The sequence below is a fragment of the Convolutriloba macropyga genome, chromosome 11, assembly GCF_964194025.1.
Source record: "Convolutriloba macropyga chromosome 11, txConMacr16.3, whole genome shotgun sequence".
In the NCBI taxonomy this organism is placed as follows: domain Eukaryota; kingdom Metazoa; phylum Xenacoelomorpha; order Acoela; family Convolutidae; genus Convolutriloba; species Convolutriloba macropyga.
The window spans coordinates 46,416,327-46,429,257 of NC_134478.1; the positions used below are offsets into that span (position 1 = coordinate 46,416,327).

Consider the following 12,931-nt stretch of genomic DNA (forward strand, 5'->3'; position numbering starts at 1 on the left):
ACCTACACAGTGACCAATGGTCGAACATTTTGTCAAAATTTTTTGGTGTTTTTTGCAGTGAAATAGCAACACAGGACATCCACAACATCTTACCACCCACAAGGGAAGGCGATGATTGAAAAAACACACCATCTATGTTTTCAGAATGAAACAAAAACCGAGGGAAAAGCATCAGTTGACGCGAGACTTTATTGATGTAGAACAACGACGCCAGAAAAACTGTTATGATCGCAGTAAATATGGACCGAACTACAAAATAGAAGTGTTCGTTTTTAACCCAACGGTAGAAAAGAGAAAGAGGAAAACCTTTCTCTTTCCGCAGTTGACCAAACACAGTTGTTCAAGGCATAAATAATTGGAATTTCAAGGTGGAGGATGAAAAATCAAAGAAATTCAAAAAACTAAAAACCACAAGAAAACCCATTTACGCCTGAGCCTCAGTCAAAATAAAAAAGAACAGTTAAGGAGATAAGAGTTTTTTTGAACAACTCAGACGATGACGACATAATTGAGATAGAATCATCCACAGACAGTGATTGTAATCTAAAATCAGAAGACCAAACAAAAGCCGATATTGCAGTCATTCAGCTAAATGATACCAATGACGGGTGTGAGAATGATGAGCTTAAAACCCCTAAGGTCAAGGGAAGGCAAACAAGTAGGCCGAGGGATGAGGTGAATCTTCTTCGAGGCTTAAAGAGATAAGGAGAGTACTGGACAAAGAAGGCAGCCCAAAAATATCCAAGACTGGAAGAAAAGCCACAAGAAGAAAGTAGCGAGAAACATAAAGTACTGAAGAAAAGATTTAAAGTAATCCGAAGACACTAAAAATGGCTACAGGGTCTAGTAGCCGAATAAAAATGGTACCCAAGAGGTTAAAAGCTACTTAACTGATCAAGATGCAGAGTACTTTGGTAGTGAGGAAACTGATGATATTTTTGTTTTTTTGGAAAAAATAAGAAAGCAAAAAGAAATGCACGTTGGTCCGTAATACCGAGTGATGGATGATCACTTTGTTTGTATATGGCAATGCTAGCCATTTTGGTTTCTTCCTAACTGTGTACTAATCTATACAGATACAACTTTAACGATATCGTTTCAACACAAACATTTTCTCTGGATCAGAGTACAACTTGTCATGACAGTATTCGAGTATCGAAAACAATGAAAGGGAATAGTTAAACATATACTGAATTTCAGCCACAGATGAAATTAAAAATTTTTTATCAATGAAGTGGCATATACATTGTCTGCACTTAAAAAGAGCAACCTATATGACGATGTCATTTTTGTTAAAAAAAACTCAAATCTCCTAAAATCAATTTACCTTTTAAATCAGGGATTTAATAGAACTAATTGACACAGCAAAACTTTTGCCCTACTAGATTTTGAGGTACAATTTTCAAAGTCAACAGTTCGGTAACGGAAAATTTTCTTATGACAGGTAAACCAACCCTTTTATTTCGAGGAGAATATTCAAAATTTTATGAAGAAGGATGAGTGCGAAGACCTGTTCAATGGATTTCACCTGGAGGAGAGTAGTTTATTAGAAATTTGGTAATTAATGCAAGAATTAACATCGGAACAAATTGGGGAAAGCTGCAACAGACAAATTAAGTTTTAAATATCCCCTATGTTTTTCAAAACCTGTTTTGATTGAAACGTCATATTTTTATGACGATTTAGTGGAAAATTTTTTTGAAGACCAACTCAAGCAAAAATTTGTCAACCAATCAAATCGTTAATAATATGACCCTGCAAAATTTTTTGTATACAACAAGACGACCTGTAACAGCGGAAAAATTTTGCACAAAAACATAACTGAAGATTTGGCATCGAAAATATTAGAGGAAAAGGAATTTTTGTTAGAGCACATTATATAAAAAGCAAAGTTATTCCCGGTTTTTTTACTTTAAGGCAGCATCAGAACTGGCAACTGGTAATCCTAAAGTAACCATGAAAATGAGCGTTATTGACAAATTTTACTTAGAACTACAGGATGTGAGGGATACTTTTTCATAGGGATCAGAACACTTCAATGCGAATTTCAGCAATTGAAAGTTCAGAAAATGGATGAAATTTTCAAAAACATTGTGAATCCTTCAGTAACGCTTCTTTGAGACAGGAACGCACCTGAAAACAAGAGGATTTGTCTTAACTGTTCAAAACTGTGCCACGATGTTTGCAACAAAAACTGATCTTCATTTTTCAACAAAGAAGTTCCTGTGTTAAAAAAGGGTCAGATCGTTTCTTCTATTGGATATTTGGAACCTCTTGCTAGCATTTTGTATCACAATAATACAATTGCTGAATGTATCCCGTTGTACCCAAATGTAAAATTAGAAGACGGCAATTATCAACAATTTGGAGAGACACTGAAGGAATTTAATAATGAAATATATCGATGGCCGATGAATACTGACTTAAATAACACTGATTATAATCTACATCGTAGTGTTTTCTCAACATCAGATTAGTAAAAAAGTAATCAATCGAGAAACATTTCGGGATTCAGATGGTAAAACAGTCATGAATGTTTTATTCATTGTAACACATTTTTAGCTACGGAAACAACAATATTTCGTAACTGAAAATTAGAAACGTTATATAATTGTTTAAAAGCTTAAGATATTGCTATTTCAGTCTTAACAGTCTACCCCAAACTTCAATTTGTGATTTTTTTTAAATTCTTCATCTGTTCAGGATTAGTCTTCAATGCAGCATTTTGGTAACAACTGCTGCAAAACCTGGACCTCGCAATGGGAACACGTATGTATAATCACTTGTTCCATTTAACAAATGAACGCCCTGAACAAAAAAGAATTATTCAAGAAAATGAGTAGTCGGATGTCTGAAAAAATAAAATCTTGAGATCAAGACAATAAACATAAATCCGTCTTGAGTCCAAGACCAAACAAAAAAAGAGAACTTGTCTTGCGTTCCAGAAAGAAAAGTTGTCTTGAGTTCAAAAAATTTCTTGAGTTGAAAAACAAAAGTATTAATATGTCTTCGGTCCAAGGCCAAAAAAACCTCTTGAGCTGACGACTGAAAAAATGGATAAAATTCAGAAACTAATAGGGTTTTTCATTCAAAAAAGCAGTCATCGAGACCCCAAAAATTGGTGAAAATGTATGATATATGCCCGAGCTGCGGGAAGTTAAGTCCAAGATTTTCTCCGGAGTATACCGTGTGGAATGCTGTCTCTCTCGGACTCGGAAGGTGTCTACGTTAGAACTTATGGCAGCTGCCAAAATTCGATATGTGCGTTCTTCAAAATTTAAAATGGCAGCGCCAGAATTTGAACTTAAGTAGAGCTGCATAGCCAGTGCACTTGAACAGTACTAACCCTTTACTTCAAAAAGACCTTGTCGAGCTTCGACTAAAATTCGACAGCCATTGTGATAAGGCCAAAGAGGCAACAAAGGAAGCAATCAACTTATTGAGCCTCGACTGTGATTCAGTAGGAGATAATCTAATGGCTGCGGCGGACAGAAATGCCGTACAGGAGAAATTGACCAATTTAATAAAAAAAGGTTTGGCCGAATTAATGCTGCTAAGAAGAATGGAGAGACTGGAGAAGTAGACAGACTAGAGAAGTACAATGATCAATTGCAGTCAGAGCTTCACTAGCTATCACATTTAAACCAGTACTTGTAGAGGAAATGAAAGACAAAAGAATTCATTGAAAAACGAGCTAACCACACTAAAGAACCCTACTTTTTATTCAATTTTTTATTCCCTACTTTTTATTCGATGTTGCTCGCCTTCAAATTTACGCGAGCAACATCGACGTGGGTACGTATTATTCGCATTTGGATCTTATTTACGGTGTCTTTTGGGAGAACTGGTGTTGAGTCTCCAAATTTACTCGAAATTTTAATTTACTGAACAACCGTTATGGCAATGACGAATGGGGTTTACGCAGAGTGAAGCAAGGCACGCGGAAGTTCATTGCAATTTATTATAGTAACGGTTTCCATCACAAGATCTGCGAAAAACTGAAATCAACGGAGGTATGCCGTTGCGCCCTCTGCCAAGAGCAAATATCGTCAAACGAACACATTTTACACTGCAGATGGTTTGGCTATGCGGAACATCCAGTTAGATGTTTCATCAGACTATATGAACTCGATTATTGTTGGGATTTTGAGACTTGCCGATTTTGATGCAATAACGTTTTTAGTTGCATGTACAGGAATGTACACCATTACATTTGTCAGATTTTGATACACTGACGTTTAATTCACAATCTTATATCTTATTATAAAGTTTTAAAGAAAATGATAGCAGATGTAAACATGAATTTGGAGATCGGCTAAATAGTTTATAAGTAAAAAGTTTTCGATAAAATCTTCGAGATATTTCCTAGATTTTTTTTTAATTTTCAGAGACAATGTAAATACTATTTCATGTTACTCTATAACAATTTGCGAAAGTTTAACATCACCATGAACGAAACCATGAAGTTGGAAAAATTTTGTATTAGAATAAATTTTTAATTGACAAATCAGATTCTTCTTTATTTAATTCAGGGTATTGTTAAAAATAAATTATTACTCCCTTCTTCGGCGTTTGAAAACAAGAGCACGACGTTCTGTAAATGTTTGTTGTTCTTATTTTCGCAGAAATTAGTTTTAAAAACCTGCTGGCTTAGAAGCATGCTTCTGCTGTGATCTGCCATGTTGTGCTCTGATTTGCCACGCTACTGCGCATTGCTGTCGGAGCTGTGACTAGAGTTAAGTTTGAAGTCAAGCCGCTAGAAAGGATCAAAAGTTCTCTCGTTCTAGTCTAGCATTTAGTCCATTGCAGTGAATATGCTGATAAGTGGTGCCAAGTATCGATTGTGGTGAGCACATGTTGAGCAGTGAGACTGCCTAAATAAGGACTTGTGAAATCAGGAAAGGACTTTGCTAGTAGTCTAAAGATTTCTTTTGTAAACGTATCAATTAGGCGATCTTGCCATTAAATTGATACAAAAACGGGTGGTTACAATAGAAATAGATATGTGAAATAGAGTTGTATAGCAATTCTACGGAAGTAATTACAATGAACTATTACATTGATAAAATAGAGCGAAAAGATCTGAATAATTTTTGTAACAAAGATTCAGGGAGGATAAAGTATCGATGATGTTTTTTTTTAATTTCTCGATTTATTGGAAATTTTCCTGTTGTTTGAGTTTTGATCAGAAAAACTTGGCATTACGAATAAAATGTTTAATTTCTTTTTTTTGCATACTGTTGGAATGGGCTGTTCGTGTCTCATAGGGTGGCTTGCTTTCGTCTAATTTGGTTGCCTTGGTTTCGTCCAGAAATTTTGTTTGGGACGTTCCGATGACAAGTGTTCCCTAAGAAACACGGATGCCTCATGAGCTTAAGGCTGCCTATTCAGCTAAAAAGCAAAAGGGCCGGTTGAACCCAAATAAGCAATCATCAAGTTTAATAAAACCTGCTGGACAATTAATGAAACATGAAATCATATAACATGGCAATGGTGATCGCGATAGGACTACTGCACCCATTGAACCATTCTCTTTGGCCGATAACTTGTCTAGCACGGTTCACGAAGCTCACCTGTCACTCACAAACAAAATCTCAAGCACTGCTTTTTTTAATATCAGTTATTTGTTTTTAGCGATGGGTGCCATGATGTTCAGATTGAACCTCGTCTTACGACGTTGCATGGGGGCACCTTAGCTCTGAAATCATCAATGCAATAGTGGACATCGAAGCTAATGGAATTGAACAATAATTAAGATTTTGAGAATCGTTAAAATTTTGACCTATAACCACCCTAAGTATATTGTTTTGTGGTTTTGATTTTTTTTGGAGGGGGCTAAATGACAAAACACTGCCCCGAAGACGGAAGGGAAGCCTGTAAATAGAATGAATCGGTAAACTGAATCGCCACTGTAATAGAAGGGAACCTTTCTTTAACGTTTTGAAGAGAAATTAGAAATCTCATAAGAAGAAAAAGAACCTCAAAGCTGGCCTACTTTCGCGCTCCTGCCTCATTTTCCCAAAATTCTTTATTTCTTGACAGCTCAAAAATACCTCCCATTGGAGAAGTGTCTAAAGTAAAAATTTTCTTGCATTTTGATGTGAGATAGGACCTGGACCATTATTTCACCTCTTGATTGCTATTGTATGTACTCTATTCCATGTTTTAATTATTTATAACATTGTTTGTTTTTTACTGCGATGATAAATTTAAGTTTTTTCGTACAATGAATCGGCAAAGAATTAGCAAAAAAATGCCGAAAATTTACTTTTCTCCACTTGTGTGTATGCACTGGTGGAGCTAGCCCTTCAGCTTCGAGGGTGGTGAAACAATTAGCTTAGAAGCTCCCTGTTTAGCTATGTTGATCACAAAAAACAACTTCGAGCTTCGCAGGAGATCCATACTGTAGGACGGTTATATTGTTGACTCTTCAATAAGAGTGGTTGTCAAAGAAGGTAGGCTGTCCATTCTCTGTCTTTGAATATTCTAGATTTTTTTGTTCCCACATGCTAGCCCCACTTTTTTCTTTGTTCAAACAATTTTTTGACTTTTTTGAATGAATCCCAAGCTAGCATATTTGGTATCAATATGAAGCTCTCTATGTGTAGAATTTCACTACAAAGAAAAATTTTAGGAACTTTGCTGTTTTGAATTTTTTAAAATCAATTTCTAACTACAATTTCAGGCAATTTAGCCTAATTTTGTCATATTTAGCTAAACTTTAGTCAAATTTATATCAATTGCGATAACTAGCAATTTTTTCGGGGCTATATTTGGGCTTATTAAAAAATATCTTATCGTTTGGTCAATATCCATATAGCACAAAATTATAAAAATCCATTTTGAGAAATTTTCAACCGATTTTTTAGTAATTTTCTAGAATTTTTAACCGGTCCCTCAACTGTTAACATAAGTTTTCACCAAATGTTCTGTTTTTAAATCTTTAATTAAGTTGTGATAAACAGAAGGGAGAAAATCATTTTGAATCTGTCTATTAAAGGTTAAATAATTGTTTAAATTTTTTTGAAAAGATATCATATCAAACATGAAAAACGAAGAGAAGTTTTAGCGATAGCATGCACTTTGCTCACGTGGACAATTGAGTGAACACTAATCAACAATGACTCATTTTTATTTTGCACTTTTTTGGACTACACTGAGATTTGAAAAAGGAATCAGACACTTTTCTGACTGCTTTTAAATTTTGATTACCTTTCATGTGAGTAATAATTTTTTTCTCATATTGGCGTCATACATTAAAAGAAAAAAATGATCACCTCTACGTACATAGCCAACTAGTGTTAGTTTCCAATTTTATTTAATTTAGAACGTTTTTGGGAGCAGTCATTTTTGAAGAACTTCATCACTTTTGATAATTTTTAGTTTAATTGGAAGTCAAATTTGAGGGGGCACATCAGGTAGCAGAACGGGTAATCACAATGAGGCAGCAAACAAAATACTAATCTCGAGGGCGCGAATGGCTATTTCTTGAGATAGAGAGTAATCAGATTTTTGCAAGTTTTCTGCTTTGAATGCTGCTTATAGTGTTATCAACTTTTCAATATCGGATTTCTTCAAGACTGTTGTTCAAAATAATAATTTTTCCTTTAGTGCTTAGCTTCAACTGCGTGAATCACTTTATGATTATGATAAATTTTTGATATTTGTTTTTGAAAAATTTAATGTTATATAATTCATAGTTCTCCTATTCATGATCCTTTTTGGAGGCTTGCCTGATTATCATTAATGATGACAACAAATATTGAAAAGACGCAGTTTTGCTTGCATTCAGTTACATTTATATTCATGGAGATTACCTGAAGGACAATTAGAAGCGAGATTTTTCAAAATTGATTTTTTTTTCAAATTTAATTTAATTTTATGTCTGACCTGTTTTCTCTCCATTTTGCTGTTTCTTCCTTGTGGTTGACTTCTTTTTTGAGCTTGGATTAAAGCAATTTAAAACAGATTTGAATTCATTTGTTCCGTTTCTCTATATTTTAAATTCTTTTAGCGTCGTTTTTTCAGGAAACAGATTTTCATTTAGTTAAGCAGGTATCTAAGTGCCCAAAACTTTTACTAATTTACAATTGACTTATGGAAAATATCTCGTTGTAATATGTACTAATCTACATTCAACATTTTTACTCTGCCTTATGGAAATTCAGAAAATATTCTGTAGCGAAAATGGTTAGATTGAGCACCCTACTAACCCATTTGCATCAGAGCGAAATTCTCTCCAATTCACCTCCATTTCAATTACCACCAAGCTTGAACTACTTACTACTAAAAAGGTAATAAATACTCCTCCCCAAAACTGGGTGAATACTGGTGGTTCCGATGTCCACGTAGCTGTACGTTTATAAAAAGTTTTCAAATAAAAAGAAAATAGTAAATCTGAACAGAAAAGCTTGCTTGTTCTGTGCTTGGCACAAAATGTTCCCACATTCGCATTCGAAAGCTGATATAAGCAAACATAAGAATAATGGAGAAATAACAGTTCCCACGGGTACTCCTGGTCCAATATTGGCTGCTTTTCAAAGAGAACCATCGAACTTTTGGTGCTTGCACTCATTTTGGAATCCACGATGATCAAGATTTTTTATGTCGACGGTGTCGAAACCTCGCTTGAGATCTATTGCTGCTTTTATTGTTCTCAGCGTGGTTTTATATTGAAACATTGAATTATTTTTTTCTTGAGCTGGACTGTGGTTGTTGTGTAATTTACGTGACCTTTCCTGAAAACAAGCTCTTGACTTGGGAGTGCAGTAATTAAATCATTCCAGGATCATTTTCTCACCAGGCCAGTTTTCCGCAATGCAATTAACTTGAAGTTCGTGAAAATGCCACAAAAAGCTGAGTGTATATGTACCCTTTTTATACTAATAGCAGCACAATCAGCTATATTTGGTTCATTGCATCAGAAAAGGATGTCAGATAGCCAGAACGGAACTACGTCCAATGCGTTAATAAACACCACAGAACACTACAAACAACGCATCCTTATATATGTAGTCTGGCTTTTCTGGTGTGCTGATGATATGGCTTTAATTGCACAAAATTTCTTTCAAACGATTTAAAAATTAAACATTATCAAAAATGTGTTTTCCTAAAATGTGTTGTAACTAAACACGAACCCTTTAAGTTTGAGTTCTTTGGGATTAATGGGAATTTTTGCTGAGCTTTATCAGATTTTTTCTATAAGTCTTTGGAAGTTTTATAACACAATGTAACCCAAACATACAATATACCACAAACCGTGTTTTGGTAAAACGATTGAATAAATTGTCAAGTATGAAATGTAATGAATGTCATCAGCAGTTGAATAAACAAGCGGCAATGATAAGTGAAGCGGAGAGGTTGAATTCAAGAATGGGGTTACACAATTGAGAAAAAAGGTTGAATATACTGTATGAAAATTGCGGTTTCAAAGTAATCAAAGATCATGTGATTCTGCAGATGCAGCTAATAGCCCTAGCGACGCGACCATATCCCAAGATAAAACAGTTGCAACAAAAAATAGTAATAATTTTTTTCTCATATTGGCGTCATTCATTAAAAGAAAAAAATGATCACCTCTACGTACATAGCCAACTGGTGTTAGTTTCCAATTTTATTTAATTTAGAACGTTTTTGGGAGCAGTCATTTTTGAAGAACTTCATCACTTTTGATAATTTTTAGTTTAATTGGAAGTCAAATTTGAGGGGGCACATCAGGTAGCAGAACGGGTAATCACAATGAGGCAGCAAACAAAATACTAATCTCGAGGGCGCGAATGGCTATTTCTGGAGATAGAGAGTAATCAGATTTTTGCAAGTTTTCTGCTTTGAATGCTGCTTATAGTGTTATCAACTTTTCAATATCAGATTTCTTCAAGACTGTTTTTCAAAATAATAATTTTTTCTTTAGTGCTTAGCTTCAACTGCGTGAATCACTTTTTATGATTGATGAATTTTTGATATTTGTTTTTGAAAAATTTAATGTTATATAATTCATAGTTCTCCTATTCATGATCCTTTTTGGAGGCTTGCCTGATTATCATTAATGATGACAACAAATATTGAAAAGACGCAGTTTTGCTTGCATTCAGTTACATTTATATTCATGGAGATTACCTGAAGGACAATTAGAAGCGAGATTTTTCAAAATTGATTTTTTTCAAATTTAATTTAATTTTATGTCTGACCTGTTTTCTCTCCATTTTGCTGTTTCTTCCTTGTGGTTGACTACTTTTTTGAGCTTGGATTAAAGCAATTTAAAACAGATTTGAATTCATTTGTTCCGTTTCTCTATATTTTAAATTCTTTTAGCGTCGTTTTTTCAGGAAACAGATTTTCATTTAGTTAAGCAGGTATCTAAGTGCCCAAAACTTTTACTAATTCACAATTGACTTATGGAAAATATCTCGTTGTAATATGTACTAATCAACATTCAACATTTTTACTCTGCCATATGGAAATTCAGAAAATATTCTGTAGCGAAAATGGTTAGATTGAGCACCCTACTAACCCATTTGCATCAGAGCGAAATTCTCTCCAATTCACCTCCATTTCAATTACGGTCAAGCTTGAACTACTTACTACTAAAAAGGTAAAAAAATACTCCTCCCCAAAAATGGGTGAATACTGGTGATTCCGATGTCCACGTAGCTGTACGTTTATAAAAAGTTTTCAAATAAAAAGAAAATAGTAAATCTGAACAGAAAAGCTTGCTTGTTCTGTGCTTGGCACGAAATGTTCCCACATTCGTATTCGAAAGCTGATATGAGCAAACATAAGAATAATGGAGAAATAACAGTTCCCACGGGTACTCCTGGTCCAATATTGGCTGCTTTTCAAAAAGAACCATCGAACTTTTGGTGCTTGCACTCATTTTGGAATCCACGATCAAGATTTTTTATGTCGACTGTGTCGAAACCTCGCTTGAGATCTATTGCTGCTTTTATTGTTCTCAGCGTGGTTTTATATTGAAACATTGGATTATTTTTTTCTTGAGCTGGACTGTGGTTGTTGTGTAATTTACGTGACCTTTCCTGAAAACAAGCTCTTGACTTGGGAGTGCAGTCATTAAATCATTCCAGGATCATTTTCTCACCAGGCCAGTTTTCCGCAATGCAATTAACTTGAAGTTCGTGAAAATGCCACAAAAAGCTGAGTGTATATGTACCCTTTTTATACTAATAGCAGCACAATCAGCTATATTTGGTTCATTGCATCAGAAAAGGATGTCAGATAGCCAGAACGGAACTACGTCCAATGCGTTAATAAACACCACAGAACACTACAAACAACGCATCCTTAGATATAGTCTGGCGTTTCTAGTGTGCTGATGATATGGTTTTAATTGCACAAAGTTTCTTTCAAACGATTTAAAAATTAATCATTATCAAAAATGTGTTTTCCTAAAATGTGTTGTAACTAAACACGAACCCTTTAAGTTTGTTTTCTTTGGGATTAATGGGAATTTTTGCTGAGCTTTATCAGATTTTTTCTATAAGTCTTTGGAAGTTTTATAACACAATGTAACCCAAACATACAATATACCACAAACCGTGTTTTGGTAAAACGATTGAATAAAATGTCAAGTATGAAATGTAATGAATGTCATCAGCAGTTGAATAAACAAGCGGCAATGATAAGTGAAGCGGAGAGGTTGAATTCAAGAATGGGGTTGCACAATTGAGAAAAAAGGTTGAATATACTGTATGAAAATTGCGGTTTCAAAGTAATCAAAGATCATGTTATTTTGCAGATGCAGCTAATAGCCCTAGCGACGCGACCATATCCCAAGATAAAACAGTTGCAACAAAAAATACCAAGGAGAGCCGAAAAGCATAGTAAAGTACATCGTCGTCCTTTCATCTTTCTTGTACTTAGCTCTTGGTTTTATCTAATTTATATATTTTTTTGAGAATTTGAATTTTTCGGTTTTGATTTATTTGTTCTCGGATAGCTAAATCCAAAACTACAAAACTGTTTTATAAGGTGCCTCAAAAAGGTTTGCTATTTTATTTAGCCGGTATGCCCAAAACTTTCCTACTAGTTCAAAGTTGTCTTACAGATAACATCTCTCAAGATGTGAAGAAGAAAGCTTAAATCTTTATCGTTTGAATCGCATATCTTTCACTGATTCTTAGGCAAAAATTAGTCTAAAATGCATTTTTATGCTTTATTTTTAAAATTTTTTTAAAGACATCAGAGTTTGTATGCTTTGAAATAAGTGAGTGGCCACCTGTTTTGGAAAGGCCAATTTAAATTGGTTAATTTTGTGTAACTATTACATCTTGGGATATGGTCGCCTCATTGGGGCTCTCAGTTGAATCTGTGGAGTAACATCTTTGATTACTTTGAAACCACAGTTTTCAAACAGTATATTCAACCTTTTTTTCTCAATTGTGTAACCCCATTCATGAATTCAACCTCTCCGCTTCACTTATTATTGGCGCTTGTTTATTCAACTGCTGATGACATTCCTTTCATTTCATACTTGAAATTTTATTCAATCGTTTTTACCAAAACACGGTTTGTGGTATATTGTATGTTTGGGTTATATGTTATAAAACTTCCAAAGAGTTATAGAAAAAATCTGATAAAGCTCAGCAAAAATTCCCAATAATCCAAAGAATTCAAGCTTAAAGGGTTCGTGTTTAGCTTGTTTATTCAACTGCTGACATTCATTTGATTTCATACTTGACATTTTATTCAATCGTTTTTTTTTACCAAAACACGGTTTGTGGTATATTGTATGTTTGGGTAATATTATGTTATAAAACTTCCAAAGATTTATAGAAAAAATCTGATAAAGCTCAGCAAATATTCTCAATAATCCAAACGAATTCAAACTTAAAGGGTTCGTGTTTAGTTATAACACGTTTTAGGAAAACACGTTTCTGATGACGTTTTTCATAATTCAATGCAAAAAAAAGTATTT

At 34.3% G+C, this 12,931-nt stretch overlaps 1 protein-coding gene across 1 annotated transcript in view; it reads left to right on the forward strand.

Annotated features, from left to right (window-relative positions):
* LOC142349975 (dnaJ homolog subfamily C member 8-like) overlaps nt 1-12,931 on the forward strand; it is a 440,478-nt gene that overhangs the window by 277,744 nt on the left and 149,803 nt on the right. The gene's annotated exons all lie outside the window — the stretch shown is intronic.